We start from the raw sequence: 13,074 nt of genomic DNA, 5'->3' as shown, positions 1-13,074 counted from the left end.
GAGACCCATTTGGATGAGGACTCAGAGGCTTCCAGTCTGAGGAAACAGGATCAGCTGAGGAACTTGCGAGGTGAGGTAGCTGTGGCTTGTTCTGTGTCTCTGATCTTCCAGCATTCACCCTAATAACTAGCCTCAGGTTTGATTTTATTAATAAGATATTTTGAGATTCATGCTACAGATCTCAACAATGAAAGCTAAAAACCTTTAACTGTTTCAGAAAGTGAGACTATACCAAGGATATGTACACACCCATGGTTGCCATTTGAATTAAACCTCCCTGGTATTTTCCAAAGAAGAGAACGTTTTAGTACTAAGATAAATGAACATTTGTTATGTGTTAGATTTCAATGCTATAACATTACAAGAAGGGTATAAATGTAATCCAGTCACTTAGTCTTTCAATACAAACTTCTAAAACAAAGTGCATATAGTAAACCAGTAGTTCTTAGCCCCTGATTATCTTGAGAATCAAATAAGACTCAAAGCAAAACAAAACAAATGCCTATTCTTTGTCCCACAGACCAATTAACTGAAACACTCTGCAATGCAGGATCTGTGTATTGTATCTTTTCAGTGCCTCTCATTTTGGTCCAGAGTTGAGATCTATGATAAGCTTCATTAGACAAAATGGGAGATGAGCAGGGCCCAGGGCAGAGAAAGTTGAAGCAGGTAGGTAGGTACAGAAAGATTTCTCATATCCCCTCTTCCATAAGCCACTCAGAAAATAAAATGGCTCTTAAGAGACTAGGTAGAGTCTCTGTGACATGGAACTTAGCCTACCACTCTAGAACAAAAGCAAACACCAAAAGCCAGCCAAGCATTTGAGAGCTGTGGGAAATACAGACTGTATTGTCTGTCTTCCCTGAAAATGACCCGCTTCTTCCTCCCCTTTGATTGTGGGTGGATTTATTTTTGACAATCTATTTGATTCCATAAAGTAGGATATCTAAGTCCTTCACTTACTCCTTCAGAGTCAGACAGCAGACATTGGAAAAGGTAAGTACCAGAAAGACACACTTGTAAAACCAGATCAGTAGAATCAATGAAAATATCAGCTAAAGATTCCTCACTGAGGGCAACTGATGCAGGCCCTCTGCCCTGTGATGCATCTTGCAATTAGCTTTTAAAAGATTCTAAATAGGGATAAGAACATTTAAATTTTCAGTAAAAGATAATGACCTTCAATTTTATAAAAACAATCAAACATATTTCAATATTAGAAAAGGACTTCATTTAAACAAATGTTTCAGATATGATCATGGAAACATCATTATGACAAATGATAGTCAAGACTGAAATATTCTGTGTTTACTATTTAAGACTGTGGTGGTTTGAATGAGATGATTCCCATAGTCTCAGGCATTTGAATGCTTGATCACCACGTGGTGGTGCTCTATGCGAAAGCTTAGATGTGGCTTTGTTAGAGAAGAGAGAAGCCACTTCCGGCTTTGAGAATTTGAAGACTTTGTGCTGCATTATCTTTAAACATTGCATTCCATTTCTCTCTCTCTCTCTCTCTCTCTCTCTCTCTCTCTCTCTCTCTCTCTCTCACTCACACACACACACACACACACACACAGACACACACACAAATATATTCATCTGTGTGAATGAACACAATGCTTTTGTCTCCTTGCTCTAAGCTGGGAAAATGAATAATACTGTTAGCTCACAATAACTGAAACTATGAAGTCAGGCAAGCAGCAAAAAATGAACTCCTATTCAGCAAATGAAAGTGTTAGACTTTCCAAGATTCCTTGCCATTAACAGATGAAACCAAGGGTTTATGTCTCTTAATTGGGACCTTTCTTCCGTTTTCTAAATAACCCAACAATAACAGTGAATCAGGGTTTGGAGAATTGTAACTTCGTCTTGTGTCCAGCTTCCTTCCTCAGTGTCTTTCCCACCATGCCCATGTTTGATGTGGTTGCCATGACATTTGCCACATTGTAAAGTCAGCAGCAGTGCATAGGTGTGCAGTACTTTGGCTTCTCAAGAGTTCCGGCTCAGTCAGTGCTTCCCACTGGCACAACTGACTATGTTTTCAAAGCTTTTGTTGTCAGTGTCTTGCCCCTCATCTATAGTATTTGTAATCTATGGTAGTTGCATTAAAATAAGAGAGATCCTAAGAATTCCAAGGACATCCTAAGCTGAATCAACTATGGAACCTTCGGGGGGGGGCCAAGAACAAAAACTAGAGAGTGAGAGGAAGCATCACAAGGTCCATCATGCTGGAGGTTTTGAGGAAGATAAAGGTATAAAGTTTAGAAATCCCTTTGGAGTTTAGCTCCTCCTTTAGGAGTCTATTTACTACACACTAAAATTTCAAAAATATTTTCAAATTTAGTGCAAGGTTTGGATTCATAGTCAATTATTTTTAGTCCCATGATGCTGTTGCAAAGTCACTTAAAAATATCCTCACAGTGAAACTTTAAACTGCCTTTTTGTAAATAACCAAGTAAACATGGTGCTCTAAGTATCTAGGGGATTGTTGTATGAGAAACACTGGCTAGACTATTACATAAATGAATAACAAATTACTTCTCAGAGAGGGTGCTAAGTACCTCTCTGCCACATTGAAATGACTAGACTACCACAGGATTTATAAAACATGAACTGAGTTCATATTTATTTATGAATAACAGTATCATCAACCTTTTCCTTTATGATGCATGTCATTATCCTATGTTCTGATTACAATAACAGTCAAGGACAACTCAGAGAAAAACATGTGTCAGACTTCAAAGATTATAGCACATTTATAGTCAATCTTTTAGGAAAACCTTCAGAAAAGTGGGGAGGAGGGAACCACGAGCTTTCATCCTTTACCTGAACTTAGATCAACATCTAACTTGCAGTCACCTAGACAAGGAGGTTGTTCTGAGCAAATCTGCAAATTCACTGGGAACTCAGATGGAATTGAACCTATCCCAGGTCATTCCTTCTCTAAAGACTTTCCTACATTAATTATATTTTATCACCTTGTGTTAATTCTAAAGTGGTTCTTGAGATCTATAAAGAAAGGGACTTTGGATACTGGCAATCACACAGCAGAACAGCAGGAATGTAAAGTGCATCAAAATCAATGGTGCTACTAAACAGGGAGGAATTTTATTTTTTGTTTAGATAGGGTTTCTCTATGTAGTTTTGGTGCCTGTCTTGGATCTCACTCTGTAGACCAGGCTGGCCTCAAACTCACAGAGATCTGCCTGGCTCTGCCTCCCGAGTGCTGGGATTAAAGGTATGGGCCACTGCCACCCAGGCCAAGGGGGGAATTTTTAAGCCAATTGTGCAACAGAAATCAAGCAGAGGCATTGCTAACAATTTGATTTTGGGATGTATATATGTGAGACAGTGATACTTCTTTTTTCAAGTTACTTTTATCTTTGTGAGTGAGTAACATATTAATTACCTCCTAAGTGGAGCTTCCCTGAATGCCTGGAGTTCATGTAAATCACATGAGATTCAGTGTCCTTGAGAAACATTTTACTTTGGTTGGAGTATAAATAATCCAGGTTACTCTTCCTTTGTAACAAATGTTACTCAGATGACCCATACTTTCCCTGTCTCAAATGCTCTTCTCAGCAGGTTCAGGACCACAAATCCTCATGCACATCATAACGTGCTCTCTTTTCTGCAATGGAACTAGATACTTTAGGGAGCATTCATGGTGGGAAAGAAAAATCTAGACAATTTTAAAGTTGCAAACCTGGGCTTTTGTTCTGGGTACTTTAAATATTTAGGTTCTGGGTGTGCACGAAGCATAGGCATGAGAGACCAGTTTGAGAAAGACTGGTGTTATTAAAGTACATAGGAAAGTAAAGTTTTGATATTTGGGCTCCAGGAAGTAGATTTAAAACATCAAGTCCAGTGTACATTAATTTTGAACCAGTTCAAAAAAATGTTATAGAGACTTTTTTATCTTGATGGCTCAGATAATGTGTTCATGCTTTGCATTTCTGAAACTCACATAAAAATCTCAAGGGGGGTAAAGGTGTTTTATACCCACAGTAAAAAAAAAATGGCTGCTTATGCTGTTCATTTGTGTCATGCTGCAGATCCATATACAAAACTCATCAGTAAGGGTTGTAGTTTGGACATGAAGTGTCCTCCTAAAGTCACACAATTTAAGGCATGTTCGCAAACTAATGATCTTCTGAGAGTTGATTGGTTCACAAGGGCTTTATCTTCATCACCAGATTAATCCATGAATATAGTCAGAGCTGAATGCACTCTAGGAAATAAGTCAGAGAGGGTGTACCCTGGAAAGATAAATCCTTCCATTAGCCTCTTCCAGTCTTCCTCTCTGCCGCCATTCCTTCTACTGTGACTGTCAACATAAGCCCAAATGTACCTTTAACTGCTTCTTCTTAGGTTTTCATGTTGATGAAGATACTAACCTAGCGGGGAACCCAAACTGATTGCCCTTGTCAAAATCTGCTGAGAGAATCAGGAATGTGGCTCACAAGAGTCACATGGCTATGTGGCTGAGTAAGACTTATCCTGGCTCTGAGCCACTTCATAGAATAGCACCTTTCAAATATATACTTATTGGTTGTTTTCAAATTGTTCCTAAAGGACATGATAAACTTAGAGGTTTTGCTGGTTTTGTAACTCATCATGATGCCAATTTCTTATAGTATAGATCATCAGCAAGCTTCACAATTTTCCTATGAGGTAAGGATTACTATTGTCTACATTTAATCTATGAGGGTAGTGTAGATCAGTGGGTTTAGCTGAGAGGAGAAACAGCTTTCTATCTTTGTTGTTTTACTTTGGTATGGTGTAATGTTTTTAAGGAAGGATCTTATCTTGTAGTTCAGATTTGCCTGAAATTTCATACATAGCTCAAACTTTCTATGCCAGTTACAGAAGAGTCTATCATGCCTCACCCCTGTACAACAGAGGGCCTCAATATTTTAATTAAACATCTTCTTATTGTAGAGTTCAGATCTCATCTCAGTAAAAGAGGAGACAAAGAAGCCAGCTGAAGAAAGAATTAGCACTATGGAAGGTAGAAAACAAAATGGTGAGTGATAACTGGATGCAATTTAGAAACTTGTCTCACTTGATTCTAAACTGCACTTTATTGTCGGTCTAGAATTCATCAAAAGACTTGGAAAGTACAAGAGGACTGTATGAGAAATAATATATGGAAGAATCAATTGGTAATATCAAGTACTAAATTACAATTCTTTTCCTTTAGTTCAGTGAGGAAGGTGGGCATGATGACATTGCTTCATTGATAAGAAACTCAACTTCTGTGAAGAAAAGTGGGCATGATTACATTGCTTCATTGATAAGACACTCAACTTCTAGCTACCGGCTTCCTTTACATCTCTCTTCTATTATTATACAGTGTTTGGTCCCAGCAAGACACTCAGCATGGCCATTAGTAAACACAGAAAGAAAGAAATAAAAACCAGACTTTAAGCTCCAGGATCTGCTCTAAAAGACTGTGCTTCCTTAACACATGTCCTTGTCTCAAAAGATTTTTGACATAGCTGATCAAAAGTGAAAACTAGTCTTTCCTTTTTTTTTTTTCTAAGCTTACCAGTATAATTGAATTTATAATTTCTAACATAGGGAGATGCAGGTTCCCAGTCTGCCTTAAACTATTCAATTAAGAGTAGATAGTTGAAAACAAAATTGAAATCTTAAATATAGCTAATGTAAAAAATACCAACTAAGCAATGAAGTAGTGAAGCTGTGTTGTGGTGTCGTATGTGTGTGTGTGTGTGTGTGTGTGTGTGTGTGTGTGTGTGTATACTCATTTCTGGGTATGCAACCCATGGAGAACTGAGATCAGTCTTTATGTGTTAGCCTTTGTCTTTCAGCTTGTTTGAGATAGGTTCCCTTCAGTAAACCAGGCTGTTAGCCTCTGGAGAGTCTCCTGAGGCTGTTTCTCCTGGTTGCTACAGTGTCCAGTTTTCACTTGAGTTCTGAGGATCCCAACTCAGGTTGACAGGCTGATGTGTCAGAACATTAACTCACTGAGCCATCTTCCCGCCTCCCTGCACTTGCTCAAGTTATGCTGCCTTTAGGAAAGATGATATTCATTTATTATCGGAACTCATTGTATTAGATGTCATTTAATTGCAATCTCTGAAATAGTATAAGGGAAAGTTAGTTTATTCTTAAATTACTAAGGAATTTCTTTTTTGGGGGGGAGGTTTCAAGACAGGGTTTCTCTGTGTAGCTTTGGTACCTGTTCTAGATCTTGCTCTGTATATGAGGCTGGCCTCAAACTCACAGAGATCTGCCTGGCTTTGCCTCCCAAGTGCTGGGATTAAAGGCATGTGGCACTGCCACCCAGCTACAAAGGAATTTTTAAGACACTTTTTGAACACAATTCCCATAGGCTGTCTTTCAGTTAAAAAAATAATAATAAAGTTTAAAATTTTACATTATGATGAAATAACTCTGTGTTGCTGTGGAATATTACTTTAACTAGGTAAAGATGTGTTACATTTGTTAATGCTGTGGAATATTACTCTAACCATGTAAAGATGGGTTGCTTTGCCTGCCTAAGGCACCTGATTGGTCTAATAAAAAGGCTGAAATGGCCAAGAGCTGTCAGTAGAGGAATAGGTGGGGCTGGTTGACAGAGAGAAGAAGGAGGAGGAGGAATCTCGGCTCAAGAGAGAACAGAGAACTAGGAAGAAAAAGAGGGAGAAGTGGGGGGCCAGCCAGGCAGCCAGCCACTAGCCAGCCAGACACAGAAGAAATAGGAAAAGTAGGACATACAGAATACAAGAAAGGTAAAAAGCCCTGAGGTAAAATGTAGATGAAGAGAAACAGGTTAAATGAAATTATAAGAGCTGGTGGGACAAGCATAAGCTAAGAACAAGCATTCATAACTAATAATAAGTCTCCGTGTTGGGATTTGGGAGCTGGTTGGCAGCCCAGAGAAAGCCTGCTACACTGTGTGATATTATTCTCAGGAATACAAAAAAAAAATATTCAATATTAAATTCTAGGACAAACAAACTGTTTGCATGTATTTTATTTCCAATGACTTTTATATTCATGGCAATTTTAGAAAACTCATCTTTTGTAAAATCAATTTCACAAATGTGTATCTCTATTTACTGTTAAATATAGCAGGCTTTTGTTCTTCAGTCCCAGGGCTGGCATGAATGCCAGTTGGCTTCATTTTCTTTAGCTGTTTTCACAGATTAATCAATGCAGGCTTATTTTCACACTGGGATAATAATCATCTAGCTCCTCAACGAAAAATGAGAATGTTCGTGTTCTGCAATCTACTTGAAGTACCGCACTCTGGTGCCCTGGATTGAAATACATCCCCCAATTTCTTTTTGATTCCATTCATTTCAAGATAGTGTATTAATATTATCCTCCTTGGTTCCACACAGCTGTCACTTAAAATGCCACTAACGAATGGATGCATAATTAGCTCTCTGGTTCATACATTAAATACATTTTAATAAACAGCTCTTTTCTCTGAAAAGATAATATTGCTGTCCATTCATAGCTGTCAATCTCAGAGAGAATGAAGAGGGTGTTTCTCATGTGAAGTCTTGCTTGGGTAAGCTAGTGCTTGGCCTGTAATTAAAATACTTCCCTATTGAATAATGAGCTATTCAGACATATCCAAAATAATTTTAGTAATTCTGATTTAATTAGAAAATATTTTAGATGTACAGAAACTGATTTTAAATTCTTATCAATCAAATATTCATTCTCTAAAAATAAACACATTCTAAAAATGTAATAAATATTGGTTTAATAAAAATGGATCTGATAGCATACTAAATATTAAATGATCTTTATAATCAATACATTTAAATATTTAGTTATATTTAAATTTAGTACTGTAGTGTTGAAACAAAAGCACTTAATATTTAATGTTACCTACAAGTATATAATTTATATTTCTTACTTCAACAATGAAACATGAACCCCAGAGAGACAGAAATTCTTTTCATCTGATGATACCCAAAATAAACTGTATAAAATAGAGGCCCAGGCTTGGAGTCCCAGACACTTCGGAGTTTAACTGGGGAGAATCTCTTGAATTCATAGTTTGAAACTAACCTGGGCAATGTAGCAAAATGTTGCATTCTTAAAATTATGGAGTAAATCAGTAAATATTCAGTTACCACACACACACACACACACACACACACACACACACACTCACACTCACACACAGGAACAACCAAAACAATCATGAAATACATGCATTGCAAAGGTCGACCGAAAAACTCAAAGCACACTTATAACATATTAAGATTTTAAATGAAGAGTCACATGGAAGGGTTGGATATTTACTACTCTTGATTTCAAATCAAGTATTGCACATGAAGCCTGTAGGAGAGATTCTATCTATGAAAATCTGTGATTCTGTTGAATAGAGGAAACTGAAAAACACTCTGATGCTCACTCACAAGTCTCTGGTCCTTTCTACCATCCTCATCAGGAGGCACAATGACTGTTGTCTCCTCTCATTACTAATTGGGTACAGGAGTGTTCTAGAGTTTAATATCTGTACCCACCATATAACCAAAATGTAAGAAGGAGGAATTAATAATTCAAGACAGAGGAGAGAATGAAGCTTATGTACTTGGAATGAACAGTATTAACTTACAAGACTATCTACAGTTCATCAATAGAAGATAGATATATATGACAGTGTAAGGGAGCTATCTATAGTTTAACTTGAACAGACTGGCATTCAGATCACCCTTCTTACATGTTTGCAAATATTACCATCTTACTTTGTGTTTTTATGGGTTTTGTGTGTGTGTGTGTGTGTGTGTGTGTGTGTGTGTGTGTGTGTGTTTAATGTGATTTTTTTCCCTTTTTAAAAAAATATGGGGTTATTAGGTGCCTTTTTGTTTTTTAAAAAAAGAGAGGGAGAAAGAAGGAGTTGGATGAGTAAGGAGCTCGAGAGGATCTAGGAAGAGATGAGGGAGGGGAAATTATAATTGTAACATAATGCATGAAAAATTTATTTTCAGTAATAAAAAAGAGAAAATACCATCAGGATGCTAGTGTCATCAGGAAAATATATTACTATCTTACAACTTGGTTGTCATAGGATGAGTCACTTATCAACAATTGCCTATATAAGCCTAATTATCCCTCACATAACATCTTATGCCAAAATATGAATTCTGATGATGTATGTAACTTAATTAGTCTTTGAGATTATGATGCTGAGCTCCTATATTTCTTATAATTTTCTCAGCTCCTGTTTTCACCTACACAGATTATGAGTACATTAGAGTACTCAGAATACTTCCTTCTTACACTACATACTTGATGTACAAGTATTTTATTGTTGTTTTTCATTGGCTTAGTGGCTACATCTGAATCTACTGATTTTAACTACCTTCCGCTGCCCAGTGGCTTCATAGAGACCCACTGCTCAGGCTGTAGCCTGGCAGGACTTCCAGTCCTGCTGACACCAGCCTGGCTGATGCCCCCAAGTGTAGTTTTTAACAAAGTTTCTATCATTCTATTTACCAATAAAAACTCGGAAGTCAGATGTTGGGGTGAAAACCTACTAGTTCAGAGAGGCTGCGAAGCAACCAGCTGACCTTCCTTTTTGACTGGAGACCCAGCAAGAGAGCCTCTCTCCAGTTGTCCAGAATCAAAAAAAAAAAAAAAAAAGACTGTGAAACTCCAAGTCCCTCCCTCCTCCAACCTGTGTGTCTCTTTATCCATCTCCATATCTCTTCTGTATTCTCTATGACTAATTCTTGTTAACTAGTTGCCAACTCCACCCCTGTTCCCAGGTTGATTTATTTAATACAGTCTTAGGTTTCACAGTGCGTTCAAATATCCCACAACACTATTTTGTGGTTATGGGAAAAAAAAAGAGTGTATCATTTTCAAACGAAAATTTAAATAATTATTATAACTCATGTGAAATACATTAAAGTCTATATTTACTATGTAGTATAATTCTAATGATAGAGAAGTGGGAGAACATACTTTTATATACCAGGAGAAGAAAAGCATTTTTTAAAAATAGCTTTTTAACTTGATATAGAAAACAGTAGGTTTTATTATACCATCTTCATATATGGTTGTCATTGGTTCCTTACCTAATTCCTTTCCTCTTTCCTTGGCCTCAATCCTTGCTGGTCCCAATAGTTTCCCTTCTCTGCTCAATGTCCCCATATCCTATTACTTTATTTTTATCCTTCATCTGCTCCACTTAAGATCTCTTCCTCCTTTCTCATGGTTCCCTTTATAATTTTATGATCACATCTACACACACACACACACACACACACACACTAGAAAATATGTGATTTTTGTCTTTCTGAGTTTAGCTTATTTCACTTCATATAAAGATCTTGAGTTCCACCCATCTCCTGCAAATGTCATGATTTCATTTTCCTATCCAGCTCAATAAACTTTACTGTGTATATTTGTCATGCTCTCCTTTTTCTGTTTGATGTTCTTATCTGTTGTGAGTCTGATATCAATAACATCAATGTCCAAGTGTTTCTATGATAGGACTTAGAGTTCTCTGGATATATACTCCAGGGTGATATAAACTGAGCTATTCATTTGCAGTTTTCTGAGAATCCTCTTTACTATTACAATAGTGGCTAAACAAGTTTATGTTACCACCAGCAGTGAATAGGGGATCTTCTTACCCCACGTCCTCACTAGCATTTGTTGTCATATTTTTTCTTGATGTTATCCCTTCTGACAGGAGTGGGAGGGAATTTTAAAGTATTTTCAATTTTCATCTTTCTGATGGTTAATATGTTGTTTACTTTTTTCTTGTGTTTGTTGCTATTTCTATTTTTTTCTTCTGAGAACTGGCTATTCATTTTGTTGGTTCACTCCCTGATTGAAGTTTTTTCTCCTAGGACTGAGTTTTTTTTTTTTTTTTATCCCTTCACAAACCATCCTGCTGCACATCACCAAATGCAGCACTGATTCCACTGCATATGATTCCTTAAAGAAAGATGGCAGCTATTTTCCCCACACTGACATACAAAATGTGAAAAATAATGATTACAATGAAAATCTCAAGATGTTTCATGAATAATAATATATATCCTTATTAGAAAAGAAACTCCAAGAGATTTTTCTTTGTAGTATCCCCACCACTGCGAGCAACACTTACATTTCATAGCCACTTAATAAGCATTCTAAAATGAATAATGTTCTCCAACTTTGTACCGATCTATACCACTAACCACTTGAGAATACTTGATATCCAAACTCTAAGTTCTAAACTCATAAAGATTATAATCTGGTATAATATGTATACAGCCATCTATTACTGAAAAGGAAACAACAGGAGCCATAAAAAGATATCTACTTTGTACACCATCATAAAGCTAGCACCTACCAACGCCTATGTGCAAAAGTAGAATAAATTCATAAAAAGCTAAGTTTGTATTTTTTTCTTCATCAGATGATCATTTGTTGAAATACTCTCATGTTGCTCTTATACTAGCTGAGCACTGACAGCACCACTGCTGATGTCATGAGGGTGGCAGCCAGCCACATTGCTGCTTATATATTGTGCAGTACCCAGGATCTCCTTAATAGTTCTGGAGACTTCTCACATTGACAATCTCATCCAAGTGGTGTTCCCACAGTTCTTAATGTTTTTCTGCTGCTTCCTGCCTCTTTGTGGCTCCTTAAGTCCTTGAAGACCAGGATGAAGGAAGAAGGTACATATTTTGTCTGGGTCTGTTTGGTCAATTTGACTATCAGTCTCAGACCTTTCTAATCACCAGTTGCCTTGGCAAGATCATCACTGATGTTTTTGGGGACAGACCCGGAAGATGGATCTTGGAGGTTGTCATAGTGACTTCTCTATTGCTGTGATGAGAAACATGACAGAGGCAACTTATGAGAGAAAGTGTTTAATGTGGGTTTATGATTTCAGAGGGTTAGAGTTCATGATAGAGGAACAAAGGCATGGAGGCAGGAACACCTGAGAACTACATCTTGATGAGCAAATAGAAGGCAGAGATCACACTGGGAATAGCATGAGTCTTATGAAACTTCAAAGCCTGCCCCCATAGAGACCCCTTCTCCAGCAAGGCCCTACCTCCTAACCCTTCCCAAACAGTTCCATTAATTAGGGAACAAATACTCAAACATATGAGCCTATGGGAGACATTCTCATTCAAACTTCCACAGAGACCAAGGCAGATAAAGCACTGACCTTGCCTCTGTATGGTGGTTTGAAAGAAAATGGCCTCCATAGGGAGTGGCACTATTAGGAGGTGTGGGTTTGTTGGAGTGGATGCGGCCTTGCTGGAGGAAGTGTGTCACTGCAAAGGTGGGCTTTGAGGTCTCATATATGATCAAGTCACACCAAGTGTTTCAGTTTACCTCCTGTTGCCTTTAGATCAAGATGCCTAATTCTCCAGCAGCATGATTGCCTGCAGGCTGCCATACTCCCAACTGCCATGCTTCCCCACAAGATGATAATGGACTAAACCTCTGAAAATGTAAGACAGCCCCAATTAAAAGTTTTTCCTTTATAAGAGTTGTCATGGTCATGGTGTCTCTTTACAGCAGTATAAACCATAACTAAGACAGTCTGATGCACCTCAGGTACATGACTTTGATCTCATTGGGTTAAAGATGAGGGAAATGTTGGAAGTGTCTGGTTGTTAGATGATCCTGGATTCCAGGATGACCAATGAAAGCTATACCTTAGTTAGCATCCTCTCTGATGAAAGCAGAAATCTATATTTGTATCTTATTCATGAATCATCTTCAGTCACTAACTGGATAAGACATGTGGCTTGATTCCTGTACAAGTAGGAATAGGCTTGGAAATTGGTAAGTACAGCTATTTTCTTGTTAAACCTAAGAAAATGTGGATGCCATGGGTATTCAGCCCTGTACCTCAACCTAGCTGGGCAGTAGTGACCCTATGAAGATTAAAAGTTCCAGTTCCTATTTGTTCCCCAATAATCACTGCTCCTATCTTTGCGGGCAAGTGTCAATCAAACACTTGGGTGTTGTGTTTCATGTTAATTGTTCCACTGAGGAAAAGTCACTTAATGCTACAGCCTTAGTCCCTCATCTTCAAAATACAGGTAATGTGTGAGAATA

General features: G+C 37.7%; 1 protein-coding gene across 1 annotated transcript in view; it reads right to left on the bottom strand.

Moving 5' to 3' along the window:
• Khdrbs2 (KH RNA binding domain containing, signal transduction associated 2) overlaps positions 1 to 13,074 on the bottom strand; it is a 278,911-nt gene that overhangs the window by 38,010 nt on the left and 227,827 nt on the right. The gene's annotated exons all lie outside the window — the stretch shown is intronic.

Source organism: Onychomys torridus, chromosome 18 (assembly GCF_903995425.1).
Source record: "Onychomys torridus chromosome 18, mOncTor1.1, whole genome shotgun sequence".
NCBI lineage: Eukaryota > Metazoa > Chordata > Mammalia > Rodentia > Cricetidae > Onychomys > Onychomys torridus.
The sequence above is the reverse complement of the archived record's forward strand: the minus strand, read 5'-3'. Positions and strand labels throughout refer to the sequence as shown.